General features: G+C 58.1%; 26 non-coding genes across 26 annotated transcripts; all 26 read right to left on the bottom strand.

Moving 5' to 3' along the window:
- Positions 1-242: 242 nt before the first annotated feature.
- Positions 243-314, bottom strand: TRNAP-UGG (transfer RNA proline (anticodon UGG)). The gene has a single exon. It is a non-coding gene; the product is annotated as a tRNA-Pro (tRNA).
- A 627-nt stretch (positions 315-941) lies between these two features.
- Positions 942-1,015, bottom strand: TRNAT-AGU (transfer RNA threonine (anticodon AGU)). The gene has a single exon. It is a non-coding gene; the product is annotated as a tRNA-Thr (tRNA).
- Positions 1,016-2,393: 1,378 nt separating this feature from the next.
- Positions 2,394-2,465, bottom strand: TRNAP-AGG (transfer RNA proline (anticodon AGG)). The gene has a single exon. It is a non-coding gene; the product is annotated as a tRNA-Pro (tRNA).
- Positions 2,466-3,208: 743 nt separating this feature from the next.
- TRNAP-UGG (transfer RNA proline (anticodon UGG)) lies at positions 3,209-3,280 on the bottom strand. The gene has a single exon. It is a non-coding gene; the product is annotated as a tRNA-Pro (tRNA).
- Positions 3,281-3,907: 627 nt separating this feature from the next.
- TRNAT-AGU (transfer RNA threonine (anticodon AGU)) lies at positions 3,908-3,981 on the bottom strand. The gene has a single exon. It is a non-coding gene; the product is annotated as a tRNA-Thr (tRNA).
- A 1,380-nt stretch (positions 3,982-5,361) lies between these two features.
- On the bottom strand, positions 5,362-5,433 carry TRNAP-AGG (transfer RNA proline (anticodon AGG)). The gene has a single exon. It is a non-coding gene; the product is annotated as a tRNA-Pro (tRNA).
- A 729-nt stretch (positions 5,434-6,162) lies between these two features.
- Positions 6,163-6,234, bottom strand: TRNAP-UGG (transfer RNA proline (anticodon UGG)). Its single transcript has one exon. It is a non-coding gene; the product is annotated as a tRNA-Pro (tRNA).
- A 627-nt stretch (positions 6,235-6,861) lies between these two features.
- On the bottom strand, positions 6,862-6,935 carry TRNAT-AGU (transfer RNA threonine (anticodon AGU)). Its single transcript has one exon. It is a non-coding gene; the product is annotated as a tRNA-Thr (tRNA).
- Positions 6,936-8,315: 1,380 nt separating this feature from the next.
- TRNAP-AGG (transfer RNA proline (anticodon AGG)) lies at positions 8,316-8,387 on the bottom strand. The gene has a single exon. It is a non-coding gene; the product is annotated as a tRNA-Pro (tRNA).
- A 729-nt stretch (positions 8,388-9,116) lies between these two features.
- TRNAP-UGG (transfer RNA proline (anticodon UGG)) lies at positions 9,117-9,188 on the bottom strand. The gene has a single exon. It is a non-coding gene; the product is annotated as a tRNA-Pro (tRNA).
- Positions 9,189-9,815: 627 nt separating this feature from the next.
- TRNAT-AGU (transfer RNA threonine (anticodon AGU)) lies at positions 9,816-9,889 on the bottom strand. Its single transcript has one exon. It is a non-coding gene; the product is annotated as a tRNA-Thr (tRNA).
- A 1,380-nt stretch (positions 9,890-11,269) lies between these two features.
- On the bottom strand, positions 11,270-11,341 carry TRNAP-AGG (transfer RNA proline (anticodon AGG)). Its single transcript has one exon. It is a non-coding gene; the product is annotated as a tRNA-Pro (tRNA).
- A 743-nt stretch (positions 11,342-12,084) lies between these two features.
- On the bottom strand, positions 12,085-12,156 carry TRNAP-UGG (transfer RNA proline (anticodon UGG)). Its single transcript has one exon. It is a non-coding gene; the product is annotated as a tRNA-Pro (tRNA).
- A 627-nt stretch (positions 12,157-12,783) lies between these two features.
- TRNAT-AGU (transfer RNA threonine (anticodon AGU)) lies at positions 12,784-12,857 on the bottom strand. Its single transcript has one exon. It is a non-coding gene; the product is annotated as a tRNA-Thr (tRNA).
- A 1,377-nt stretch (positions 12,858-14,234) lies between these two features.
- Positions 14,235-14,306, bottom strand: TRNAP-AGG (transfer RNA proline (anticodon AGG)). Its single transcript has one exon. It is a non-coding gene; the product is annotated as a tRNA-Pro (tRNA).
- A 743-nt stretch (positions 14,307-15,049) lies between these two features.
- TRNAP-UGG (transfer RNA proline (anticodon UGG)) lies at positions 15,050-15,121 on the bottom strand. Its single transcript has one exon. It is a non-coding gene; the product is annotated as a tRNA-Pro (tRNA).
- Positions 15,122-15,748: 627 nt separating this feature from the next.
- Positions 15,749-15,822, bottom strand: TRNAT-AGU (transfer RNA threonine (anticodon AGU)). The gene has a single exon. It is a non-coding gene; the product is annotated as a tRNA-Thr (tRNA).
- A 1,379-nt stretch (positions 15,823-17,201) lies between these two features.
- On the bottom strand, positions 17,202-17,273 carry TRNAP-AGG (transfer RNA proline (anticodon AGG)). The gene has a single exon. It is a non-coding gene; the product is annotated as a tRNA-Pro (tRNA).
- A 743-nt stretch (positions 17,274-18,016) lies between these two features.
- TRNAP-UGG (transfer RNA proline (anticodon UGG)) lies at positions 18,017-18,088 on the bottom strand. The gene has a single exon. It is a non-coding gene; the product is annotated as a tRNA-Pro (tRNA).
- A 627-nt stretch (positions 18,089-18,715) lies between these two features.
- Positions 18,716-18,789, bottom strand: TRNAT-AGU (transfer RNA threonine (anticodon AGU)). Its single transcript has one exon. It is a non-coding gene; the product is annotated as a tRNA-Thr (tRNA).
- A 1,379-nt stretch (positions 18,790-20,168) lies between these two features.
- TRNAP-AGG (transfer RNA proline (anticodon AGG)) lies at positions 20,169-20,240 on the bottom strand. Its single transcript has one exon. It is a non-coding gene; the product is annotated as a tRNA-Pro (tRNA).
- Positions 20,241-20,983: 743 nt separating this feature from the next.
- TRNAP-UGG (transfer RNA proline (anticodon UGG)) lies at positions 20,984-21,055 on the bottom strand. The gene has a single exon. It is a non-coding gene; the product is annotated as a tRNA-Pro (tRNA).
- A 627-nt stretch (positions 21,056-21,682) lies between these two features.
- On the bottom strand, positions 21,683-21,756 carry TRNAT-AGU (transfer RNA threonine (anticodon AGU)). The gene has a single exon. It is a non-coding gene; the product is annotated as a tRNA-Thr (tRNA).
- A 1,378-nt stretch (positions 21,757-23,134) lies between these two features.
- TRNAP-AGG (transfer RNA proline (anticodon AGG)) lies at positions 23,135-23,206 on the bottom strand. Its single transcript has one exon. It is a non-coding gene; the product is annotated as a tRNA-Pro (tRNA).
- Positions 23,207-23,949: 743 nt separating this feature from the next.
- On the bottom strand, positions 23,950-24,021 carry TRNAP-UGG (transfer RNA proline (anticodon UGG)). Its single transcript has one exon. It is a non-coding gene; the product is annotated as a tRNA-Pro (tRNA).
- A 627-nt stretch (positions 24,022-24,648) lies between these two features.
- On the bottom strand, positions 24,649-24,722 carry TRNAT-AGU (transfer RNA threonine (anticodon AGU)). Its single transcript has one exon. It is a non-coding gene; the product is annotated as a tRNA-Thr (tRNA).
- Positions 24,723-24,948: the final 226 nt, after the last annotated feature.

Genomic DNA, 24,948 nt, shown 5'->3' with positions numbered 1-24,948 from the left:
CGCATCGCCACTCCAGCGCTGCATTACACACACGAGCCTCCACTTGGTTCCTTCTCCCCACTTCCCAGTCCCTGAATCCCTGTTCCTCAGTCCCAGTATCTTATTCCCAGCTCCCAGTTCCTCATGGAGGGACCGATTGGTGGCTTTGTGAGATAATCCTGTCCAGCAACAACTGGAAATGGCCCCACCTGCCTCTGCAGCTGGATAAAAGGGACCACTCAGCACACCAAGGGGGCTAAGCAGGGCTCGTCCGGGAGTTGAACCCGGGACCTCCTGCACCCAAAGCAGGAATCATGCCCCTAGACTAACGAGCCATGTACTTACGTGTCTCGTGCCTGCCCTGCTTTATTTTAGACCCTTGTGACACAGGACAGACCTCAAGGGCAGGGCTTGGGATAAGTCCTCACGGGTGTGGGGCTGTTCAGGCGCTCTCACACCCGTAGCATGAGGGCCCAGCCCTGTTACAAGGATGTCCTGGAGGACACCACAGACCTCCAGGACAGCCTCCTCAGCAGTTGCCTTCACCACCCCAAAGACAGGGATGACGTAGCTCAGGCTGGTGCGTGTGGCCAAGTTGAGCAAAGCAATAGCCCACTCCCATAAGGAGCAGGCTCCTCCTGTAAGGAAGAGATCTCTTCCAAATGGATGCAGGTGTAGACAACATCCCAGGGCTGGCTCATTCGCACAGGACATTACTGAGCACTAAACCCAAATTGCATTAATTGCATGTGTAGGCAGACCCTGTGACTTATGAAGGACGACTTGTGACTGAGTACAATGATCTGACTAGGTTTTAGGTTTGAATAATGATTGGTTTTAGAGTCCAGAGTTCCAAAATTTAGCCCATGAACTGCCTTAAAGCAAGGAAATAGTGAGATTTAAACTCCCAAGCCCAGGCCTCTACACCCTGAGCTACAGAGCCATGCCAAATGTAACAAAGCAGGCCTTGCTGGGATTTGAACCCAGGATCTCCTGTTTACTAGACAGGCGCTTTAGCCAACTAAGCCACAGGGCCTCCCCTCTAGGGGTTAAAATCACGGGAATTTCAGCAGTGTCATTCAGGGTTTATGTCAGGACATCAGTTTGGCTTCTTTGTGTCCCTACAGGAGCCTGATGATCAGGGTTTTCCATTTCCCTCGGAAAGAAATGGAAGCCCGTGAATTTTGCAGTTTTGCCATGAGCTCCCTGCAGGTTGGCACAGTTCAAATTTGCCCAGAGCTGGCAAGGAGCTGGAGGAGGGCGGTACAAGCACATGGCCCCAGGCAGCCCAGAAAGCAGGTCCTGATGGGGGGTGTAGGAAGGGGCGGTATTGAGCCCCCATAGGGAGGGAAGGGGAGATAGGGGTAGTTGGGGAAGGCGGGGGCTGGGGCTGCCCCACTGTTCCCTGCCGTGCTGAGTCGTGCCCACTGGGCTGCGGCGGTCCCAGGGTAGGGGAGCAGGGTGGGAGCCTGAGCCCGCAGGCTGTGCCCACCATGTCGATAGATCTGGGGGGTGCAGGTCCCCCCTGCCTCCCGGGGAGTGCGTGCAGAGCCAGAGAGCTGCCACCCCCCCCCCCCCCGCCCAAGGACACAACCTGCCCTGCGCTCAGATCTGGCGGGCACGGGTTCCCCCTGCCCCCTGGGCGTGCATGCAGCAACGGGGAACCAGCCTCCCGTGCCCAAGCCCACAGCAGGCAGGCAGGCAGCAGCGGGGAGCCGGGCTGCAGAAGCTGTGACCTCCTGCCTCCTGGCCCAACTCACAAGCTTCTCCTCTTCTCCTTCCCTCTTCTCCTCTTCACACACCACACCAGGTAACAAGGCCACACACCTTGCCACAAGAACGACCTCAACCAGGGAACTTCAAACTGGGCAGCCAATGCTCTACCAGCTGAGTGACACCGCTTCTAGGAAAGAAAGAGCATCCCTCTCGGCTCAAGACCGTCAAGCAGGCCAGCGAGCAAGTGACAACGGTAGCAGCCAAGCATTTCTATCGGCTTCACCGCGTGGTGGAGCTTGCACACGGCCCCTCCAACTGGGCTCCAGCCCCTGGCACAGGTACCGCCTGCCACATCTCCACACCGCGGGTTCTGCACCAACCGAACTGTGCCCTGAAGACGCCTTGCTCAAGGACATTCTTCTCAGACGACAGCTCCCTCACCCACACAAAAGTACTCACCTGTCCCGGTGGCAGGCACTGCCTTCTGAAAACCCCCGCGGCCCAACTTGATGCCTCGATGGCCACCGTCACCCAATACTATGATTTTGGGGGGAGCAAGGAGGTGTCTAAATCTCCCTGCTCTGGGCCACGCACCAGCTGCACCAGGGAAATGGCCTCACCTGCCTCTGGAGCTAGATAAAAGCGCTGCTCAGCACACCAGGCTCCAAGGACAAGTGGTGCAGGCACAGTGCTAAGCAGGGCTCGTCTGGGAGTTGAACCCAGGACCTCCCACACCCTAAGTGGGAATCATGCCCCTAGACCAACGAGCCAGATACCTACAAGCGCTAACCCTGCCCTGCTGCATTTCAGACCCTGCGACACGGGGCCCCTCTTGTGCCATGGAAGCGCTGCCGGATGTCCGAGCTCAGGCTTCCAAGCTGTCTTTCCTTGGTGGCTCTTCCCACCATGGCAAGCTCTGAAGAGTTGCTCTCCCCTTTGGGCAGAAGGCCAGAAGGTCCTGTGCAGCCAGGCAGGACTTGAAGGGGAGGCAAAATGCCAGTGGCCGGTAGCCCCAAGAGATGCACTGGGAGGTCAGGCTTGGGGTGGGCAGGAACGACCCAAGTGGGAACGAGGGCCCCGGCTCAAGACGGGTGTAGTTGCACCAGGCCCTGCCTTCTGAAAACCCACATGGCCCTGCTTGATGCCACGATGGCCACTCTTCCCCAGCGGCTTGGGGAGCCAAGGAGATGGGCAAGGAGGAGGAGGTTTTGCTGGGTGGGCGATCCCCGCTCCCCTGCAGCGCTGCCAGCCCCGGGGACCCGCAGCTGCCCCGCATCGCCACTCCAGCGCTGCATTACACACACGAGCCTCCACTTGGTTCCTTCTCCCCACTTCCCAGTCCCTGAATCCCTGTTCCTCAGTCCCAGTATCTTATTCCCAGCTCCCAGTTCCTCATGGAGGGACCGATTGGTGGCTTTGTGAGATAATCCTGTCCAGCAACAACTGGAAATGGCCCCACCTGCCTCTGCAGCTGGATAAAAGGGACCACTCAGCACACCAAGGGGGCTAAGCAGGGCTCGTCCGGGAGTTGAACCCGGGACCTCCTGCACCCAAAGCAGGAATCATGCCCCTAGACCAACGAGCCATGTACTTACGTGTCTCGTGCCTGCCCTGCTTTATTTTAGACCCTTGTGACACAGGACAGACCTCAAGGGCAGGGCTTGGGATAAGTCCTCACGGGTGTGGGGCTGTTCAGGCGCTCTCACACCCGTAGCATGAGGGCCCAGCCCTGTTACAAGGATGTCCTGGAGGACACCACAGACCTCCAGGACAGCCTCCTCAGCAGTTGCCTTCACCACCCCAAAGACAGGGATGACGTAGCTCAGGCTGGTGCGTGTGGCCAAGTTGAGCAAAGCAATAGCCCACTCCCATAAGGAGCAGGCTCCTCCTGTAAGGAAGAGATCTCTTCCAAATGGATGCAGGTGTAGACAACATCCCAGGGCTGGCTCATTCGCACAGGACATTACTGAGCACTAAACCCAAATTGCATTAATTGCATGTGTAGGCAGACCCTGTGACTTATGAAGGACGACTTGTGACTGAGTACAATGATCTGACTAGGTTTTAGGTTTGAATAATGATTGGTTTTAGAGTCCAGAGTTCCAAAATTTAGCCCATGAACTGCCTTAAAGCAAGGAAATAGTGAGATTTAAACTCCCAAGCCCAGGCCTCTACACCCTGAGCTACAGAGCCATGCCAAATGTAACAAAGCAGGCCTTGCTGGGATTTGAACCCAGGATCTCCTGTTTACTAGACAGGCGCTTTAGCCAACTAAGCCACAGGGCCTCCCCTCTAGAGGTTAAAATCACGGGAATTTCAGCAGTGTCATTCAGGGTTTATGTCAGGACATCAGTTTGGCTTCTTTGTGTCCCTACAGGAGCCTGATGATCAGGGTTTTCCATTTCCCTCGGAAAGAAATGGAAGCCCGTGAATTTTGCAGTTTTGCCATGAGCTCCCTGCAGGCTGGCACAGTTCAAATTTGCCCAGAGCTGGCAAGGAGCTGGAGGAGGGCGGTACAAGCACATGGCCCCAGGCAGCCCAGAAAGCAGGTCCTGATGGGGGGTGTAGGAAGGGGCGGTATTGAGCCCCCATAGGGAGGGAAGGGGAGATAGGGGTAGTTGGGGAAGGCGGGGGCTGGGGCTGCCCCACTGTTCCCTGCCATGCTGAGTCGTGCCCACTGGGCTGCGGCGGTCCCAGGGTAGGGGAGCAGGGTGGGAGCCTGAGCCCGCAGGCTGTGCCCACCATGTCGATAGATCTGGGGGGTGCAGGTCCCCCCTGCCTCCCGGGGAGTGCGTGCAGAGCCAGAGAGCTGCCACCCCCCCCCCCCCCCCGCCCAAGGACACAACCTGCCCTGCGCTCAGATCTGGCGGGCACGGGTTCCCCCTGCCCCCTGGGCGTGCATGCAGCAACGGGGAACCAGCCTCCCGTGCCCAAGCCCACAGCAGGCAGGCAGGCAGCAGCGGGGAGCCGGGCTGCAGAAGCTGTGACCTCCTGCCTCCTGGCCCAACTCACAAGCTTCTCCTCTTCTCCTTCCCTCTTCTCCTCTTCACACACCACACCAGGTAACAAGGCCACACACCTTGCCACAAGAACGACCTCAACCAGGGAACTTCAAACTGGGCAGCCAATGCTCTACCAGCTGAGTGACACCGCTTCTAGGAAAGAAAGAGCATCCCTCTCGGCTCAAGACCGTCAAGCAGGCCAGCGAGCAAGTGAAAACGGTAGCAGCCAAGCATTTCTATCGGCTTCACCGCGTGGTGGAGCTTGCACACGGCCCCTCCAACTGGGCTCCAGCCCCTGGCACAGGTACCGCCTGCCACATCTCCACACCGCGGGTTCTGCACCAACCGAACTGTGCCCTGAAGACGCCTTGCTCAAGGACATTCTTCTCAGACGACAGCTCCCTCACCCACACAAAAGTACTCACCTGTCCCGGTGGCAGGCACTGCCTTCTGAAAACCCCCGCGGCCCAACTTGATGCCTCGATGGCCACCGTCACCCAATACTATGATTTTGGGGGGAGCAAGGAGGTGTCTAAATCTCCCTGCTCTGGGCCACGCACCAGCTGCACCAGGGAAATGGCCTCACCTGCCTCTGGAGCTAGATAAAAGCGCTGCTCAGCACACCAGGCTCCAAGGACAAGTGGTGCAGGCACAGTGCTAAGCAGGGCTCGTCTGGGAGTTGAACCCAGGACCTCCCACACCCTAAGTGGGAATCATGCCCCTAGACCAACGAGCCAGATACCTACAAGCGCTAACCCTGCCCTGCTGCATTTCAGACCCTGCGACACGGGGCCCCTCTTGTGCCATGGAAGCGCTGCCGGATGTCCGAGCTCAGGCTTCCAAGCTGTCTTTCCTTGGTGGCTCTTCCCACCATGGCAAGCTCTGAAGAGTTGCTCTCCCCTTTGGGCAGAAGGCCAGAAGGTCCTGTGCAGCCAGGCAGGACTTGAAGGGGAGGCAAAATGCCAGTGGCCGGTAGCCCCAAGAGATGCACTGGGAGGTCAGGCTTGGGGTGGGCAGGAACGACCCAAGTGGGAACGAGGGCCCCGGCTCAAGACGGGTGTAGTTGCACCAGGCCCTGCCTTCTGAAAACCCACATGGCCCTGCTTGATGCCACGATGGCCACTCTTCCCCAGCGGCTTGGGGAGCCAAGGAGATGGGCAAGGAGGAGGAGGTTTTGCTGGGTGGGCGATCCCCGCTCCCCTGCAGCGCTGCCAGCCCCGGGGACCCGCAGCTGCCCCGCATCGCCACTCCAGCGCTGCATTACACACACGAGCCTCCACTTGGTTCCTTCTCCCCACTTCCCAGTCCCTCAGTCCCAGTATCTTATTCCCAGCTCCCAGTTCCTCATGGAGGGACCGATTGGTGGCTTTGTGAGATAATCCTGTCCAGCAACAACTGGAAATGGCCCCACCTGCCTCTGCAGCTGGATAAAAGGGACCACTCAGCACACCAAGGGGGCTAAGCAGGGCTCGTCCGGGAGTTGAACCCGGGACCTCCTGCACCCAAAGCAGGAATCATGCCCCTAGACCAACGAGCCATGTACTTACGTGTCTCGTGCCTGCCCTGCTTTATTTTAGACCCTTGTGACACAGGACAGACCTCAAGGGCAGGGCTTGGGATAAGTCCTCACGGGTGTGGGGCTGTTCAGGCGCTCTCACACCCGTAGCATGAGGGCCCAGCCCTGTTACAAGGATGTCCTGGAGGACACCACAGACCTCCAGGACAGCCTCCTCAGCAGTTGCCTTCACCACCCCAAAGACAGGGATGACGTAGCTCAGGCTGGTGCGTGTGGCCAAGTTGAGCAAAGCAATAGCCCACTCCCATAAGGAGCAGGCTCCTCCTGTAAGGAAGAGATCTCTTCCAAATGGATGCAGGTGTAGACAACATCCCAGGGCTGGCTCATTCGCACAGGACATTACTGAGCACTAAACCCAAATTGCATTAATTGCATGTGTAGGCAGACCCTGTGACTTATGAAGGACGACTTGTGACTGAGTACAATGATCTGACTAGGTTTTAGGTTTGAATAATGATTGGTTTTAGAGTCCAGAGTTCCAAAATTTAGCCCATGAACTGCCTTAAAGCAAGGAAATAGTGAGATTTAAACTCCCAAGCCCAGGCCTCTACACCCTGAGCTACAGAGCCATGCCAAATGTAACAAAGCAGGCCTTGCTGGGATTTGAACCCAGGATCTCCTGTTTACTAGACAGGCGCTTTAGCCAACTAAGCCACAGGGCCTCCCCTCTAGAGGTTAAAATCACGGGAATTTCAGCAGTGTCATTCAGGGTTTATGTCAGGACATCAGTTTGGCTTCTTTGTGTCCCTACAGGAGCCTGATGATCAGGGTTTTCCATTTCCCTCGGAAAGAAATGGAAGCCCGTGAATTTTGCAGTTTTGCCATGAGCTCCCTGCAGGCTGGCACAGTTCAAATTTGCCCAGAGCTGGCAAGGAGCTGGAGGAGGGCGGTACAAGCACATGGCCCCAGGCAGCCCAGAAAGCAGGTCCTGATGGGGGGTGTAGGAAGGGGCGGTATTGAGCCCCCATAGGGAGGGAAGGGGAGATAGGGGTAGTTGGGGAAGGCGGGGGCTGGGGCTGCCCCACTGTTCCCTGCCATGCTGAGTCGTGCCCACTGGGCTGCGGCGGTCCCAGGGTAGGGGAGCAGGGTGGGAGCCTGAGCCCGCAGGCTGTGCCCACCATGTCGATAGATCTGGGGGGTGCAGGTCCCCCCTGCCTCCCGGGGAGTGCGTGCAGAGCCAGAGAGCTGCCACCCCCCCCCCCCCCCCGCCCAAGGACACAACCTGCCCTGCGCTCAGATCTGGCGGGCACGGGTTCCCCCTGCCCCCTGGGCGTGCATGCAGCAACGGGGAACCAGCCTCCCGTGCCCAAGCCCACAGCAGGCAGGCAGGCAGCAGCGGGGAGCCGGGCTGCAGAAGCTGTGACCTCCTGCCTCCTGGCCCAACTCACAAGCTTCTCCTCTTCTCCTTCCCTCTTCTCCTCTTCACACACCACACCAGGTAACAAGGCCACACACCTTGCCACAAGAACGACCTCAACCAGGGAACTTCAAACTGGGCAGCCAATGCTCTACCAGCTGAGTGACACCGCTTCTAGGAAAGAAAGAGCATCCCTCTCGGCTCAAGACCGTCAAGCAGGCCAGCGAGCAAGTGAAAACGGTAGCAGCCAAGCATTTCTATCGGCTTCACCGCGTGGTGGAGCTTGCACACGGCCCCTCCAACTGGGCTCCAGCCCCTGGCACAGGTACCGCCTGCCACATCTCCACACCGCGGGTTCTGCACCAACCGAACTGTGCCCTGAAGACGCCTTGCTCAAGGACATTCTTCTCAGACGACAGCTCCCTCACCCACACAAAAGTACTCACCTGTCCCGGTGGCAGGCACTGCCTTCTGAAAACCCCCGCGGCCCAACTTGATGCCTCGATGGCCACCGTCACCCAATACTATGATTTTGGGGGGAGCAAGGAGGTGTCTAAATCTCCCTGCTCTGGGCCACGCACCAGCTGCACCAGGGAAATGGCCTCACCTGCCTCTGGAGCTAGATAAAAGCGCTGCTCAGCACACCAGGCTCCAAGGACAAGTGGTGCAGGCACAGTGCTAAGCAGGGCTCGTCTGGGAGTTGAACCCAGGACCTCCCACACCCTAAGTGGGAATCATGCCCCTAGACCAACGAGCCAGATACCTACAAGCGCTAACCCTGCCCTGCTGCATTTCAGACCCTGCGACACGGGGCCCCTCTTGTGCCATGGAAGCGCTGCCGGATGTCCGAGCTCAGGCTTCCAAGCTGTCTTTCCTTGGTGGCTCTTCCCACCATGGCAAGCTCTGAAGAGTTGCTCTCCCCTTTGGGCAGAAGGCCAGAAGGTCCTGTGCAGCCAGGCAGGACTTGAAGGGGAGGCAAAATGCCAGTGGCCGGTAGCCCCAAGAGATGCACTGGGAGGTCAGGCTTGGGGTGGGCAGGAACGACCCAAGTGGGAACGAGGGCCCCGGCTCAAGACGGGTGTAGTTGCACCAGGCCCTGCCTTCTGAAAACCCACATGGCCCTGCTTGATGCCACGATGGCCACTCTTCCCCAGCGGCTTGGGGAGCCAAGGAGATGGGCAAGGAGGAGGAGGTTTTGCTGGGTGGGCGATCCCCGCTCCCCTGCAGCGCTGCCAGCCCCGGGGACCCGCAGCTGCCCCGCATCGCCACTCCAGCGCTGCATTACACACACGAGCCTCCACTTGGTTCCTTCTCCCCACTTCCCAGTCCCTCAGTCCCAGTATCTTATTCCCAGCTCCCAGTTCCTCATGGAGGGACCGATTGGTGGCTTTGTGAGATAATCCTGTCCAGCAACAACTGGAAATGGCCCCACCTGCCTCTGCAGCTGGATAAAAGGGACCACTCAGCACACCAAGGGGGCTAAGCAGGGCTCGTCCGGGAGTTGAACCCGGGACCTCCTGCACCCAAAGCAGGAATCATGCCCCTAGACCAACGAGCCATGTACTTACGTGTCTCGTGCCTGCCCTGCTTTATTTTAGACCCTTGTGACACAGGACAGACCTCAAGGGCAGGGCTTGGGATAAGTCCTCACGGGTGTGGGGCTGTTCAGGCGCTCTCACACCCGTAGCATGAGGGCCCAGCCCTGTTACAAGGATGTCCTGGAGGACACCACAGACCTCCAGGACAGCCTCCTCAGCAGTTGCCTTCACCACCCCAAAGACAGGGATGACGTAGCTCAGGCTGGTGCGTGTGGCCAAGTTGAGCAAAGCAATAGCCCACTCCCATAAGGAGCAGGCTCCTCCTGTAAGGAAGAGATCTCTTCCAAATGGATGCAGGTGTAGACAACATCCCAGGGCTGGCTCATTCGCACAGGACATTACTGAGCACTAAACCCAAATTGCATTAATTGCATGTGTAGGCAGACCCTGTGACTTATGAAGGACGACTTGTGACTGAGTACAATGATCTGACTAGGTTTTAGGTTTGAATAATGATTGGTTTTAGAGTCCAGAGTTCCAAAATTTAGCCCATGAACTGCCTTAAAGCAAGGAAATAGTGAGATTTAAACTCCCAAGCCCAGGCCTCTACACCCTGAGCTACAGAGCCATGCCAAATGTAACAAAGCAGGCCTTGCTGGGATTTGAACCCAGGATCTCCTGTTTACTAGACAGGCGCTTTAGCCAACTAAGCCACAGGGCCTCCCCTCTAGAGGTGAAAATCACGGGAATTTCAGCAGTGTCATTCAGGGTTTATGTCAGGACATCAGTTTGGCTTCTTTGTGTCCCTACAGGAGCCTGATGATCAGGGTTTTCCATTTCCCTCGGAAAGAAATGGAAGCCCGTGAATTTTGCAGTTTTGCCATGAGCTCCCTGCAGGCTGGCACAGTTCAAATTTGCCCAGAGCTGGCAAGGAGCTGGAGGAGGGCGGTACAAGCACATGGCCCCAGGCAGCCCAGAAAGCAGGTCCTGATGGGGGGTGTAGGAAGGGGCGGTATTGAGCCCCCATAGGGAGGGAAGGGGAGATAGGGGTAGTTGGGGAAGGCGGGGGCTGGGGCTGCCCCACTGTTCCCTGCCATGCTGAGTCGTGCCCACTGGGCTGCGGCGGTCCCAGGGTAGGGGAGCAGGGTGGGAGCCTGAGCCCGCAGGCTGTGCCCACCATGTCGATAGATCTGGGGGGTGCAGGTCCCCCCTGCCTCCCGGGGAGTGCGTGCAGAGCCAGAGAGCTGCCACCCCCCCCCCCCCCCCGCCCAAGGACACAACCTGCCCTGCGCTCAGATCTGGCGGGCACGGGTTCCCCCTGCCCCCTGGGCGTGCATGCAGCAACGGGGAACCAGCCTCCCGTGCCCAAGCCCACAGCAGGCAGGCAGGCAGCAGCGGGGAGCCGGGCTGCAGAAGCTGTGACCTCCTGCCTCCTGGCCCAACTCACAAGCTTCTCCTCTTCTCCTTCCCTCTTCTCCTCTTCACACACCACACCAGGTAACAAGGCCACACACCTTGCCACAAGAACGACCTCAACCAGGGAACTTCAAACTGGGCAGCCAATGCTCTACCAGCTGAGTGACACCGCTTCTAGGAAAGAAAGAGCATCCCTCTCGGCTCAAGACCGTCAAGCAGGCCAGCGAGCAAGTGAAAACGGTAGCAGCCAAGCATTTCTATCGGCTTCACCGCGTGGTGGAGCTTGCACACGGCCCCTCCAACTGGGCTCCAGCCCCTGGCACAGGTACCGCCTGCCACATCTCCACACCGCGGGTTCTGCACCAACCGAACTGTGCCCTGAAGACGCCTTGCTCAAGGACATTCTTCTCAGACGACAGCTCCCTCACCCACACAAAAGTACTCACCTGTCCCGGTGGCAGGCACTGCCTTCTGAAAACCCCCGCGGCCCAACTTGATGCCTCGATGGCCACCGTCACCCAATACTATGATTTTGGGGGGAGCAAGGAGGTGTCTAAATCTCCCTGCTCTGGGCCACGCACCAGCTGCACCAGGGAAATGGCCTCACCTGCCTCTGGAGCTAGATAAAAGCGCTGCTCAGCACACCAGGCTCCAAGGACAAGTGGTGCAGGCACAGTGCTAAGCAGGGCTCGTCTGGGAGTTGAACCCAGGACCTCCCACACCCTAAGTGGGAATCATGCCCCTAGACCAACGAGCCAGATACCTACAAGCGCTAACCCTGCCCTGCTGCATTTCAGACCCTGCGACACGGGGCCCCTCTTGTGCCATGGAAGTGCTGCCGGATGTCCGAGCTCAGGCTTCCAAGCTGTCTTTCCTTGGTGGCTCTTCCCACCATGGCAAGCTCTGAAGAGTTGCTCTCCCCTTTGGGCAGAAGGCCAGAAGGTCCTGTGCAGCCAGGCAGGACTTGAAGGGGAGGCAAAATGCCAGTGGCCGGTAGCCCCAAGAGATGCACTGGGAGGTCAGGCTTGGGGTGGGCAGGAACGACCCAAGTGGGAACGAGGGCCCCGGCTCAAGACGGGTGTAGTTGCACCAGGCCCTGCCTTCTGAAAACCCACATGGCCCTGCTTGATGCCACGATGGCCACTCTTCCCCAGCGGCTTGGGGAGCCAAGGAGATGGGCAAGGAGGAGGAGGTTTTGCTGGGTGGGCGATCCCCGCTCCCCTGCAGCGCTGCCAGCCCCGGGGACCCGCAGCTGCCCCGCATCGCCACTCCAGCGCTGCATTACACACACGAGCCTCCACTTGGTTCCTTCTCCCCACTTCCCAGTCCCTGAATCCCTGTTCCTCAGTCCCAGTATCTTATTCCCAGCTCCCAGTTCCTCATGGAGGGACCGATTGGTGGCTTTGTGAGATAATCCTGTCCAGCAACAACTGGAAATGGCCCCACCTGCCTCTGCAGCTGGATAAAAGGGACCACTCAGCACACCAAGGGGGCTAAGCAGGGCTCGTCCGGGAGTTGAACCCGGGACCTCCTGCACCCAAAGCAGGAATCATGCCCCTAGACCAACGAGCCATGTACTTACGTGTCTCGTGCCTGCCCTGCTTTATTTTAGACCCTTGTGACACAGGACAGACCTCAAGGGCAGGGCTTGGGATAAGTCCTCACGGGTGTGGGGCTGTTCAGGCGCTCTCACACCCGTAGCATGAGGGCCCAGCCCTGTTACAAGGATGTCCTGGAGGACACCACAGACCTCCAGGACAGCCTCCTCAGCAGTTGCCTTCACCACCCCAAAGACAGGGATGACGTAGCTCAGGCTGGTGCGTGTGGCCAAGTTGAGCAAAGCAATAGCCCACTCCCATAAGGAGCAGGCTCCTCCTGTAAGGAAGAGATCTCTTCCAAATGGATGCAGGTGTAGACAACATCCCAGGGCTGGCTCATTCGCACAGGACATTACTGAGCACTAAACCCAAATTGCATTAATTGCATGTGTAGGCAGACCCTGTGACTTATGAAGGACGACTTGTGACTGAGTACAATGATCTGACTAGGTTTTAGGTTTGAATAATGATTGGTTTTAGAGTCCAGAGTTCCAAAATTTAGCCCATGAACTGCCTTAAAGCAAGGAAATAGTGAGATTTAAACTCCCAAGCCCAGGCCTCTACACCCTGAGCTACAGAGCCATGCCAAATGTAACAAAGCAGGCCTTGCTGGGATTTGAACCCAGGATCTCCTGTTTACTAGACAGGCGCTTTAGCCAACTAAGCCACAGGGCCTCCCCTCTAGAGGTTAAAATCACGGGAATTTCAGCAGTGTCATTCAGGGTTTATGTCAGGACATCAGTTTGGCTTCTTTGTGTCCCTACAGGAGCCTGATGATCAGGGTTTTCCATTTCCCTCGGAAAGAAATGGAAGCCCGTGAATTTTGCAGTTTTGCCATGAGCTCCCTGCAGGCTGGCACAGTTCAAATTTGCCCAGAGCTGGCAAGGAGCTGGAGGAGGGCGGTACAAGCACATGGCCCCAGGCAGCCCAGAAAGCAGGTCCTGATGGGGGGTGTAGGAAGGGGCGGTATTGAGCCCCCATAGGGAGGGAAGGGGAGATAGGGGTAGTTGGGGAAGGCGGGGGCTGGGGCTGCCCCACTGTTCCCTGCCATGCTGAGTCGTGCCCACTGGGCTGCGGCGGTCCCAGGGTAGGGGAGCAGGGTGGGAGCCTGAGCCCGCAGGCTGTGCCCACCATGTCGATAGATCTGGGGGGTGCAGGTCCCCCCTGCCTCCCGGGGAGTGCGTGCAGAGCCAGAGAGCTGCCACCCCCCCCCCCCCGCCCAAGGACACAACCTGCCCTGCGCTCAGATCTGGCGGGCACGGGTTCCCCCTGCCCCCTGGGCGTGCATGCAGCAACGGGGAACCAGCCTCCCGTGCCCAAGCCCACAGCAGGCAGGCAGGCAGCAGCGGGGAGCCGGGCTGCAGAAGCTGTGACCTCCTGCCTCCTGGCCCAACTCACAAGCTTCTCCTCTTCTCCTTCCCTCTTCTCCTCTTCACACACCACACCAGGTAACAAGGCCACACACCTTGCCACAAGAACGACCTCAACCAGGGAACTTCAAACTGGGCAGCCAATGCTCTACCAGCTGAGTGACACCGCTTCTAGGAAAGAAAGAGCATCCCTCTCGGCTCAAGACCGTCAAGCAGGCCAGCGAGCAAGTGAAAACGGTAGCAGCCAAGCATTTCTATCGGCTTCACCGCGTGGTGGAGCTTGCACACGGCCCCTCCAACTGGGCTCCAGCCCCTGGCACAGGTACCGCCTGCCACATCTCCACACCGCGGGTTCTGCACCAACCGAACTGTGCCCTGAAGACGCCTTGCTCAAGGACATTCTTCTCAGACGACAGCTCCCTCACCCACACAAAAGTACTCACCTGTCCCGGTGGCAGGCACTGCCTTCTGAAAACCCCCGCGGCCCAACTTGATGCCTCGATGGCCACCGTCACCCAATACTATGATTTTGGGGGGAGCAAGGAGGTGTCTAAATCTCCCTGCTCTGGGCCACGCACCAGCTGCACCAGGGAAATGGCCTCACCTGCCTCTGGAGCTAGATAAAAGCGCTGCTCAGCACACCAGGCTCCAAGGACAAGTGGTGCAGGCACAGTGCTAAGCAGGGCTCGTCTGGGAGTTGAACCCAGGACCTCCCACACCCTAAGTGGGAATCATGCCCCTAGACCAACGAGCCAGATACCTACAAGCGCTAACCCTGCCCTGCTGCATTTCAGACCCTGCGACACGGGGCCCCTCTTGTGCCATGGAAGCGCTGCCGGATGTCCGAGCTCAGGCTTCCAAGCTGTCTTTCCTTGGTGGCTCTTCCCACCATGGCAAGCTCTGAAGAGTTGCTCTCCCCTTTGGGCAGAAGGCCAGAAGGTCCTGTGCAGCCAGGCAGGACTTGAAGGGGAGGCAAAATGCCAGTGGCCGGTAGCCCCAAGAGATGCACTGGGAGGTCAGGCTTGGGGTGGGCAGGAACGACCCAAGTGGGAACGAGGGCCCCGGCTCAAGACGGGTGTAGTTGCACCAGGCCCTGCCTTCTGAAAACCCACATGGCCCTGCTTGATGCCACGATGGCCACTCTTCCCCAGCGGCTTGGGGAGCCAAGGAGATGGGCAAGGAGGAGGAGGTTTTGCTGGGTGGGCGATCCCCGCTCCCCTGCAGCGCTGCCAGCCCCGGGGACCCGCAGCTGCCCCGCATCGCCACTCCAGCGCTGCATTACACACACGAGCCTCCACTTGGTTCCTTCTCCCCACTTCCCAGTCCCTGAATCCCTGTTCCTCAGTCCCAGTATCTTATTCCCAGCTCCCAGTTCCTCATGGAGGGACCGATTGGTGGCTTTGTGAGATAATCCTGTCCAGCAACAACTGGAAATGGCCCCACCTGCCTCTGCAGCTGGATAAAAGGGACCACTCAGCACACCAAGGGGGCTAAGCAGGGCTCGTCCGGGAGTTGAACCCGGGACCTCCTGCACCCAAAGCAGGAATCATGCCCCTAGACCAACGAGCCATGTACTTACGTGTCTCGTGCCTGCCCTGCTTTATTTTAGACCCTTGTGACACAGGACAGACCTCAAGGGCAGGGCTTGGGATAAGTCCTCACGGGTGTGGGGCTGTTCAGGCGCTCTCACACCCGTAGCATGAGGGCCCAGCCCTGTTACAAGGATGTCCTGGAGGACACCACAGACCTCCAGGACAGCCTCCTCAGCAGTTGCCTTCACCACCCCAAAGACAGGGATGACGTAGCTCAGGCTGGTGCGTGTGGCCAAGTTGAGCAAAGCAATAGCCCACTCCCATAAGGAGCAGGCTCCTCCTGTAAGGAAGAGATCTCTTCCAAATGGATGCAGGTGTAGACAACATCCCAGGGCTGGCTCATTCGCACAGGACATTACTGAGCACTAAACCCAAATTGCATTAATTGCATGTGTAGGCAGACCCTGTGACTTATGAAGGACGACTTGTGACTGAGTACAATGATCTGACTAGGTTTTAGGTTTGAATAATGATTGGTTTTAGAGTCCAGAGTTCCAAAATTTAGCCCATGAACTGCCTTAAAGCAAGGAAATAGTGAGATTTAAACTCCCAAGCCCAGGCCTCTACACCCTGAGCTACAGAGCCATGCCAAATGTAACAAAGCAGGCCTTGCTGGGATTTGAACCCAGGATCTCCTGTTTACTAGACAGGCGCTTTAGCCAACTAAGCCACAGGGCCTCCCCTCTAGAGGTTAAAATCACGGGAATTTCAGCAGTGTCATTCAGGGTTTATGTCAGGACATCAGTTTGGCTTCTTTGTGTCCCTACAGGAGCCTGATGATCAGGGTTTTCCATTTCCCTCGGAAAGAAATGGAAGCCCGTGAATTTTGCAGTTTTGCCATGAGCTCCCTGCAGGCTGGCACAGTTCAAATTTGCCCAGAGCTGGCAAGGAGCTGGAGGAGGGCGGTACAAGCACATGGCCCCAGGCAGCCCAGAAAGCAGGTCCTGATGGGGGGTGTAGGAAGGGGCGGTATTGAGCCCCCATAGGGAGGGAAGGGGAGATAGGGGTAGTTGGGGAAGGCGGGGGCTGGGGCTGCCCCACTGTTCCCTGCCATGCTGAGTCGTGCCCACTGGGCTGCGGCGGTCCCAGGGTAGGGGAGCAGGGTGGGAGCCTGAGCCCGCAGGCTGTGCCCACCATGTCGATAGATCTGGGGGGTGCAGGTCCCCCCTGCCTCCCGGGGAGTGCGTGCAGAGCCAGAGAGCTGCCACCCCCCCCCCCCCCCGCCCAAGGACACAACCTGCCCTGCGCTCAGATCTGGCGGGCACGGGTTCCCCCTGCCCCCTGGGCGTGCATGCAGCAACGGGGAACCAGCCTCCCGTGCCCAAGCCCACAGCAGGCAGGCAGGCAGCAGCGGGGAGCCGGGCTGCAGAAGCTGTGACCTCCTGCCTCCTGGCCCAACTCACAAGCTTCTCCTCTTCTCCTTCCCTCTTCTCCTCTTCACACACCACACCAGGTAACAAGGCCACACACCTTGCCACAAGAACGACCTCAACCAGGGAACTTCAAACTGGGCAGCCAATGCTCTACCAGCTGAGTGACACCGCTTCTAGGAAAGAAAGAGCATCCCTCTCGGCTCAAGACCGTCAAGCAGGCCAGCGAGCAAGTGAAAACGGTAGCAGCCAAGCATTTCTATCGGCTTCACCGCGTGGTGGAGCTTGCACACGGCCCCTCCAACTGGGCTCCAGCCCCTGGCACAGGTACCGCCTGCCACATCTCCACACCGCGGGTTCTGCACCAACCGAACTGTGCCCTGAAGACGCCTTGCTCAAGGACATTCTTCTCAGACGACAGCTCCCTCACCCACACAAAAGTACTCACCTGTCCCGGTGGCAGGCACTGCCTTCTGAAAACCCCCGCGGCCCAACTTGATGCCTCGATGGCCACCGTCACCCAATACTATGATTTTGGGGGGAGCAAGGAGGTGTCTAAATCTCCCTGCTCTGGGCCACGCACCAGCTGCACCAGGGAAATGGCCTCACCTGCCTCTGGAGCTAGATAAAAGCGCTGCTCAGCACACCAGGCTCCAAGGACAAGTGGTGCAGGCACAGTGCTAAGCAGGGCTCGTCTGGGAGTTGAACCCAGGACCTCCCACACCCTAAGTGGGAATCATGCCCCTAGACCAACGAGCCAGATACCTACAAGCGCTAACCCTGCCCTGCTGCATTTCAGACCCTGCGACACGGGGCCCCTCTTGTGCCATGGAAGCGCTGCCGGATGTCCGAGCTCAGGCTTCCAAGCTGTCTTTCCTTGGTGGCTCTTCCCACCATGGCAAGCTCTGAAGAGTTGCTCTCCCCTTTGGGCAGAAGGCCAGAAGGTCCTGTGCAGCCAGGCAGGACTTGAAGGGGAGGCAAAATGCCAGTGGCCGGTAGCCCCAAGAGATGCACTGGGAGGTCAGGCTTGGGGTGGGCAGGAACGACCCAAGTGGGAACGAGGGCCCCGGCTCAAGACGGGTGTAGTTGCACCAGGCCCTGCCTTCTGAAAACCCACATGGCCCTGCTTGATGCCACGATGGCCACTCTTCCCCAGCGGCTTGGGGAGCCAAGGAGATGGGCAAGGAGGAGGAGGTTTTGCTGGGTGGGCGATCCCCGCTCCCCTGCAGCGCTGCCAGCCCCGGGGACCCGCAGCTGCCCCGCATCGCCACTCCAGCGCTGCATTACACACACGAGCCTCCACTTGGTTCCTTCTCCCCACTTCCCAGTCCCTGAATCCCTGTTCCTCAGTCCCAGTATCTTATTCCCAGCTCCCAGTTCCTCATGGAGGGACCGATTGGTGGCTTTGTGAGATAATCCTGTCCAGCAACAACTGGAAATGGCCCCACCTGCCTCTGCAGCTGGATAAAAGGGACCACTCAGCACACCAAGGGGGCTAAGCAGGGCTCGTCCGGGAGTTGAACCCGGGACCTCCTGCACCCAAAGCAGGAATCATGCCCCTAGACCAACGAGCCATGTACTTACGTGTCTCGTGCCTGCCCTGCTTTATTTTAGACCCTTGTGACACAGGACAGACCTCAAGGGCAGGGCTTGGGATAAGTCCTCACGGGTGTGGGGCTGTTCAGGCGCTCTCACACCCGTAGCATGAGGGCCCAGCCCTGTTACAAGGATGTCCTGGAGGACACCACAGACCTCCAGGACAGCCTCCTCAGCAGTTGCCTTCACCACCCCAAAGACAGGGATGACGTAGCTCAGGCTGGTGCGTGTGGCCAAGTTGAGCAAAGCAATAGCCCACTCCCATAAGGAGCAGGCTCCTCCTGTAAGGAAGAGATCTCTTCCAAATGGATGCAGGTGTAGACAACATCCCAGGGCTGGCTCATTCGCACAGGACATTACTGAGCACTAAACCCAAATTGCATTAATTGCATGTGTAGGCAGACCCTGTGACTTATGAAGGACGACTTATGACTGAGTACAATGATCTGACTAGGTTTTAGGTTTGAATAATGATTGGTTTTAGAGTCCAGAGTTCCAAAATTTAGCCCATGAACTGCCTTAAAGCAAGGAAATAGTGAGATTTAAACTCCCAAGCCCAGGCCTCTACACCCTGAGCTACAGAGCCATGCCAAATGTAACAAAGCAGGCCTTGCTGGGATTTGAACCCAGGATCTCCTGTTTACTAGACAGGCGCTTTAGCCAACTAAGCCACAGGGCCTCCCCTCTAGAGGTTAAAATCACGGGAATTTCAGCAGTGTCATTCAGGGTTTATGTCAGGACATCAGTTTGGCTTCTTTGTGTCCCTACAGGAGCCTGATGATCAGGGTTTTCCATTTCCCTCGGAAAGAAATGGAAGCCCGTGAATTTTGCAGTTTTGCCATGAGCTCCCTGCAGGCTGGCACAGTTCAAATTTGCCCAGAGCTGGCAAGGAGCTGGAGGAGGGCGGTACAAGCACATGGCCCCAGGCAGCCCAGAAAGCAGGTCCTGATGGGGGGTGTAGGAAGGGGCGGTATTGAGCCCCCATAGGGAGGGAAGGGGAGATAGGGGTAGTTGGGGAAGGCGGGGGCTGGGGCTGCCCCACTGTTCCCTGCCATGCTGAGTCGTGCCCACTGGGCTGCGGCGGTCCCAGGGTAGGGGAGCAGGGTGGGAGCCTGAGCCCGCAGGCTGTGCCCACCATGTCGATAGATCTGGGGGGTGCAGGTCCCCCCTGCCTCCCGGGGAGTGCGTGCAGAGCCAGAGAGCTGCCACCCCCCCCCCCCCCCGCCCAAGGACACAACCTGCCCTGCGCTCAGATCTGGCGGGCACGGGTTCCCCCTGCCCCCTGGGCGTGCATGCAGCAACGGGGAACCAGCCTCCCGTGCCCAAGCCCACAGCAGGCAGGCAGGCAGCAGCGGGGAGCCGGGCTGCAGAAGCTGTGACCTCCTGCCTCCTGGCCCAACTCACAAGCTTCTCCTCTTCTCCTTCCCTCTTCTCCTCTTCACACACCACACCAGGTAACAAGGCCACACACCTTGCCACAAGAACGACCTCAACCAGGGAACTTCAAACTGGGCAGCCAATGCTCTACCAGCTGAGTGACACCGCTTCTAGGAAAGAAAGAGCATCCCTCTCGGCTCAAGACCGTCAAGCAGGCCAGCGAGCAAGTGAAAACGGTAGCAGCCAAGCATTTCTATCGGCTTCACCGCGTGGTGGAGCTTGCACACGGCCCCTCCAACTGGGCTCCAGCCCCTGGCACAGGTACCGCCTGCCACATCTCCACACCGCGGGTTCTGCACCAACCGAACTGTGCCCTGAAGACGCCTTGCTCAAGGACATTCTTCTCAGACGACAGCTCCCTCACCCACACAAAAGTACTCACCTGTCCCGGTGGCAGGCACTGCCTTCTGAAAACCCCCGCGGCCCAACTTGATGCCTCGATGGCCACCGTCACCCAATACTATGATTTTGGGGGGAGCAAGGAGGTGTCTAAATCTCCCTGCTCTGGGCCACGCACCAGCTGCACCAGGGAAATGGCCTCACCTGCCTCTGGAGCTAGATAAAAGCGCTGCTCAGCACACCAGGCTCCAAGGACAAGTGGTGCAGGCACAGTGCTAAGCAGGGCTCGTCTGGGAGTTGAACCCAGGACCTCCCACACCCTAAGTGGGAATCATGCCCCTAGACCAACGAGCCAGATACCTACAAGCGCTAACCCTGCCCTGCTGCATTTCAGACCCTGCGACACGGGGCCCCTCTTGTGCCATGGAAGCGCTGCCGGATGTCCGAGCTCAGGCTTCCAAGCTGTCTTTCCTTGGTGGCTCTTCCCACCATGGCAAGCTCTGAAGAGTTGCTCTCCCCTTTGGGCAGAAGGCCAGAAGGTCCTGTGCAGCCAGGCAGGACTTGAAGGGGAGGCAAAATGCCAGTGGCCGGTAGCCCCAAGAGATGCACTGGGAGGTCAGGCTTGGGGTGGGCAGGAACGACCCAAGTGGGAACGAGGGCCCCGGCTCAAGACGGGTGTAGTTGCACCAGGCCCTGCCTTCTGAAAACCCACATGGCCCTGCTTGATGCCACGATGGCCACTCTTCCCCAGCGGCTTGGGGAGCCAAGGAGATGGGCAAGGAGGAGGAGGTTTTGCTGGGTGGGCGATCCCCGCTCCCCTGCAGCGCTGCCAGCCCCGGGGACCCGCAGCTGCCCCGCATCGCCACTCCAGCGCTGCATTACACACACGAGCCTCCACTTGGTTCCTTCTCCCCACTTCCCAGTCCCTGAATCCCTGTTCCTCAGTCCCAGTATCTTATTCCCAGCTCCCAGTTCCTCATGGAGGGACCGATTGGTGGCTTTGTGAGATAATCCTGTCCAGCAACAACTGGAAATGGCCCCACCTGCCTCTGCAGCTGGATAAAAGGGACCACTCAGCACACCAAGGGGGCTAAGCAGGGCTCGTCCGGGAGTTGAACCCGGGACCTCCTGCACCCAAAGCAGGAATCATGCCCCTAGACCAACGAGCCATGTACTTACGTGTCTCGTGCCTGCCCTGCTTTATTTTAGACCCTTGTGACACAGGACAGACCTCAAGGGCAGGGCTTGGGATAAGTCCTCACGGGTGTGGGGCTGTTCAGGCGCTCTCACACCCGTAGCATGAGGGCCCAGCCCTGTTACAAGGATGTCCTGGAGGACACCACAGACCTCCAGGACAGCCTCCTCAGCAGTTGCCTTCACCACCCCAAAGACAGGGATGACGTAGCTCAGGCTGGTGCGTGTGGCCAAGTTGAGCAAAGCAATAGCCCACTCCCATAAGGAGCAGGCTCCTCCTGTAAGGAAGAGATCTCTTCCAAATGGATGCAGGTGTAGACAACATCCCAGGGCTGGCTCATTCGCACAGGACATTACTGAGCACTAAACCCAAATTGCATTAATTGCATGTGTAGGCAGACCCTGTGACTTATGAAGGACGACTTGTGACTGAGTACAATGATCTGACTAGGTTTTAGGTTTGAATAATGATTGGTTTTAGAGTCCAGAGTTCCAAAATTTAGCCCATGAACTGCCTTAAAGCAAGGAAATAGTGAGATTTAAACTCCCAAGCCCAGGCCTCTACACCCTGAGCTACAGAGCCATGCCAAATGTAACAAAGCAGGCCTTGCTGGGATTTGAACCCAGGATCTCCTGTTTACTAGACAGGCGCTTTAGCCAACTAAGCCACAGGGCCTCCCCTCTAGAGGTTAAAATCACGGGAATTTCAGCAGTGTCATTCAGGGTTTATGTCAGGACATCAGTTTGGCTTCTTTGTGTCCCTACAGGAGCCTGATGATCAGGGTTTTCCATTTCCCTCGGAAAGAAATGGAAGCCCGTGAATTTTGCAGTTTTGCCATGAGCTCCCTGCAGGCTGGCACAGTTCAAATTTGCCCAGAGCTGGCAAGGAGCTGGAGGAGGGCGGTACAAGCACATGGCCCCAGGCAGCCCAGAAAGCAGGTCCTGATGGGGGGTGTAGGAAGGGGCGGTATTGAGCCCCCATAGGGAGGGAAGGGGAGATAGGGGTAGTTGGGGAAGGCGGGGGCTGGGGCTGCCCCACTGTTCCCTGCCATGCTGAGTCGTGCCCACTGGGCTGCGGCGGTCCCAGGGTAGGGGAGCAGGGTGGGAGCCTGAGCCCGCAGGCTGTGCCCACCATGTCGATAGATCTGGGGGGTGCAGGTCCCCCCTGCCTCCCGGGGAGTGCGTGCAGAGCCAGAGAGCTGCCACCCCCCCCCCCCCCGCCCAAGGACACAACCTGCCCTGCGCTCAGATCTGGCAGGCACGGGTTCCCCCTGCCCCCTGGGCGTGCATGCAGCAACGGGGAACCAGCCTCCCGTGCCCAAGCCCACAGCAGGCAGGCAGGCAGCAGCGGGGAGCCGGGCTGCAGAAGCTGTGACCTCCTGCCTCCTGGCCCAACTCACAAGCTTCTCCTCTTCTCCTTCCCTCTTCTCCTCTTCACACACCACACCAGGTAACAAGGCCACACACCTTGCCACAAGAACGACCTCAACCAGGGAACTTCAAACTGGGCAGCCAATGCTCTACCAGCTGAGTGACACCGCTTCTAGGAAAGAAAGAGCATCCCTCTCGGCTCAAGACCGTCAAGCAGGCCAGCGAGCAAGTGAAAACGGTAGCAGCCAAGCATTTCTATCGGCTTCACCGCGTGGTGGAGCTTGCACACGGCCCCTCCAACTGGGCTCCAGCCCCTGGCACAGGTACCGCCTGCCACATCTCCACACCGCGGGTTCTGCACCAACCGAACTGTGCCCTGAAGACGCCTTGCTCAAGGACATTCTTCTCAGACGACAGCTCCCTCACCCACACAAAAGTACTCACCTGTCCCGGTGGCAGGCACTGCCTTCTGAAAACCCCCGCGGCCCAACTTGATGCCTCGATGGCCACCGTCACCCAATACTATGATTTTGGGGGGAGCAAGGAGGTGTCTAAATCTCCCTGCTCTGGGCCACGCACCAGCTGCACCAGGGAAATGGCCTCACCTGCCTCTGGAGCTAGATAAAAGCGCTGCTCAGCACACCAGGCTCCAAGGACAAGTGGTGCAGGCACAGTGCTAAGCAGGGCTCGTCTGGGAGTTGAACCCAGGACCTCCCACACCCTAAGTGGGAATCATGCCCCTAGACCAACGAGCCAGATACCTACAAGCGCTAACCCTGCCCTGCTGCATTTCAGACCCTGCGACACGGGGCCCCTCTTGTGCCATGGAAGCGCTGCCGGATGTCCGAGCTCAGGCTTCCAAGCTGTCTTTCCTTGGTGGCTCTTCCCACCATGGCAAGCTCTGAAGAGTTGCTCTCCCCTTTGGGCAGAAGGCCAGAAGGTCCTGTGCAGCCAGGCAGGACTTGAAGGGGAGGCAAAATGCCAGTGGCCGGTAGCCCCAAGAGATGCACTGGGAGGTCAGGCTTGGGGTGGGCAGGAACGACCCAAGTGGGAACGAGGGCCCCGGCTCAAGACGGGTGTAGTTGCACCAGGCCCTGCCTTCTGAAAACCCACATGGCCCTGCTTGATGCCACGATGGCCACTCTTCCCCAGCGGCTTGGGGAGCCAAGGAGATGGGCAAGGAGGAGGAGGTTTTGCTGGGTGGGCGATCCCCGCTCCCCTGCAGCGCTGCCAGCCCCGGGGACCCGCAGCTGCCCCGCATCGCCACTCCAGCGCTGCATTACACACACGAGCCTCCACTTGGTTCCTTCTCCCCACTTCCCAGTCCCTGAATCCCTGTTCCTCAGTCCCAGTATCTTATTCCCAGCTCCCAGTTCCTCATGGAGGGACCGATTGGTGGCTTTGTGAGATAATCCTGTCCAGCAACAACTGGAAATGGCCCCACCTGCCTCTGCAGCTGGATAAAAGGGACCACTCAGCACACCAAGGGGGCTAAGCAGGGCTCGTCCGGGAGTTGAACCCGGGACCTCCTGCACCCAAAGCAGGAATCATGCCCCTAGACCAACGAGCCATGTACTTACGTGTCTCGTGCCTGCCCTGCTTTATTTTAGACCCTTGTGACACAGGACAGACCTCAAGGGCAGGGCTTGGGATAAGTCCTCACGGGTGTGGGGCTGTTCAGGCGCTCTCACACCCGTAGCATGAGGGCCCAGCCCTGTTACAAGGATGTCCTGGAGGACACCACAGACCTCCAGGACAGCCTCCTCAGCAGTTGCCTTCACCACCCCAAAGACAGGGATGACGTAGCTCAGGCTGGTGCGTGTGGCCAAGTTGAGCAAAGCAATAGCCCACTCCCATAAGGAGCAGGCTCCTCCTGTAAGGAAGAGATCTCTTCCAAATGGATGCAGGTGTAGACAACATCCCAGGGCTGGCTCATTCGCACAGGACATTACTGAGCACTAAACCCAAATTGCATTAATTGCATGTGTAGGCAGACCCTGTGACTTATGAAGGACGACTTGTGACTGAGTACAATGATCTGACTAGGTTTTAGGTTTGAATAATGATTGGTTTTAGAGTCCAGAGTTCCAAAATTTAGCCCATGAACTGCCTTAAAGCAAGGAAATAGTGAGATTTAAACTCCCAAGCCCAGGCCTCTACACCCTGAGCTACAGAGCCATGCCAAATGTAACAAAGCAGGCCTTGCTGGGATTTGAACCCAGGATCTCCTGTTTACTAGACAGGCGCTTTAGCCAACTAAGCCACAGGGCCTCCCCTCTAGAGGTTAAAATCACGGGAATTTCAGCAGTGTCATTCAGGGTTTATGTCAGGACATCAGTTTGGCTTCTTTGTGTCCCTACAGGAGCCTGATGATCAGGGTTTTCCATTTCCCTCGGAAAGAAATGGAAGCCCGTGAATTTTGCAGTTTTGCCATGAGCTCCCTGCAGGCTGGCACAGTTCAAATTTGCCCAGAGCTGGCAAGGAGCTGGAGGAGGGC

This window comes from Alligator mississippiensis, chromosome 7, assembly GCF_030867095.1.
Source record: "Alligator mississippiensis isolate rAllMis1 chromosome 7, rAllMis1, whole genome shotgun sequence".
NCBI classification, from domain to species: Eukaryota; Metazoa; Chordata; order Crocodylia; family Alligatoridae; genus Alligator; species Alligator mississippiensis.
This window is presented reverse-complemented; position numbering and strand designations above follow the sequence as displayed.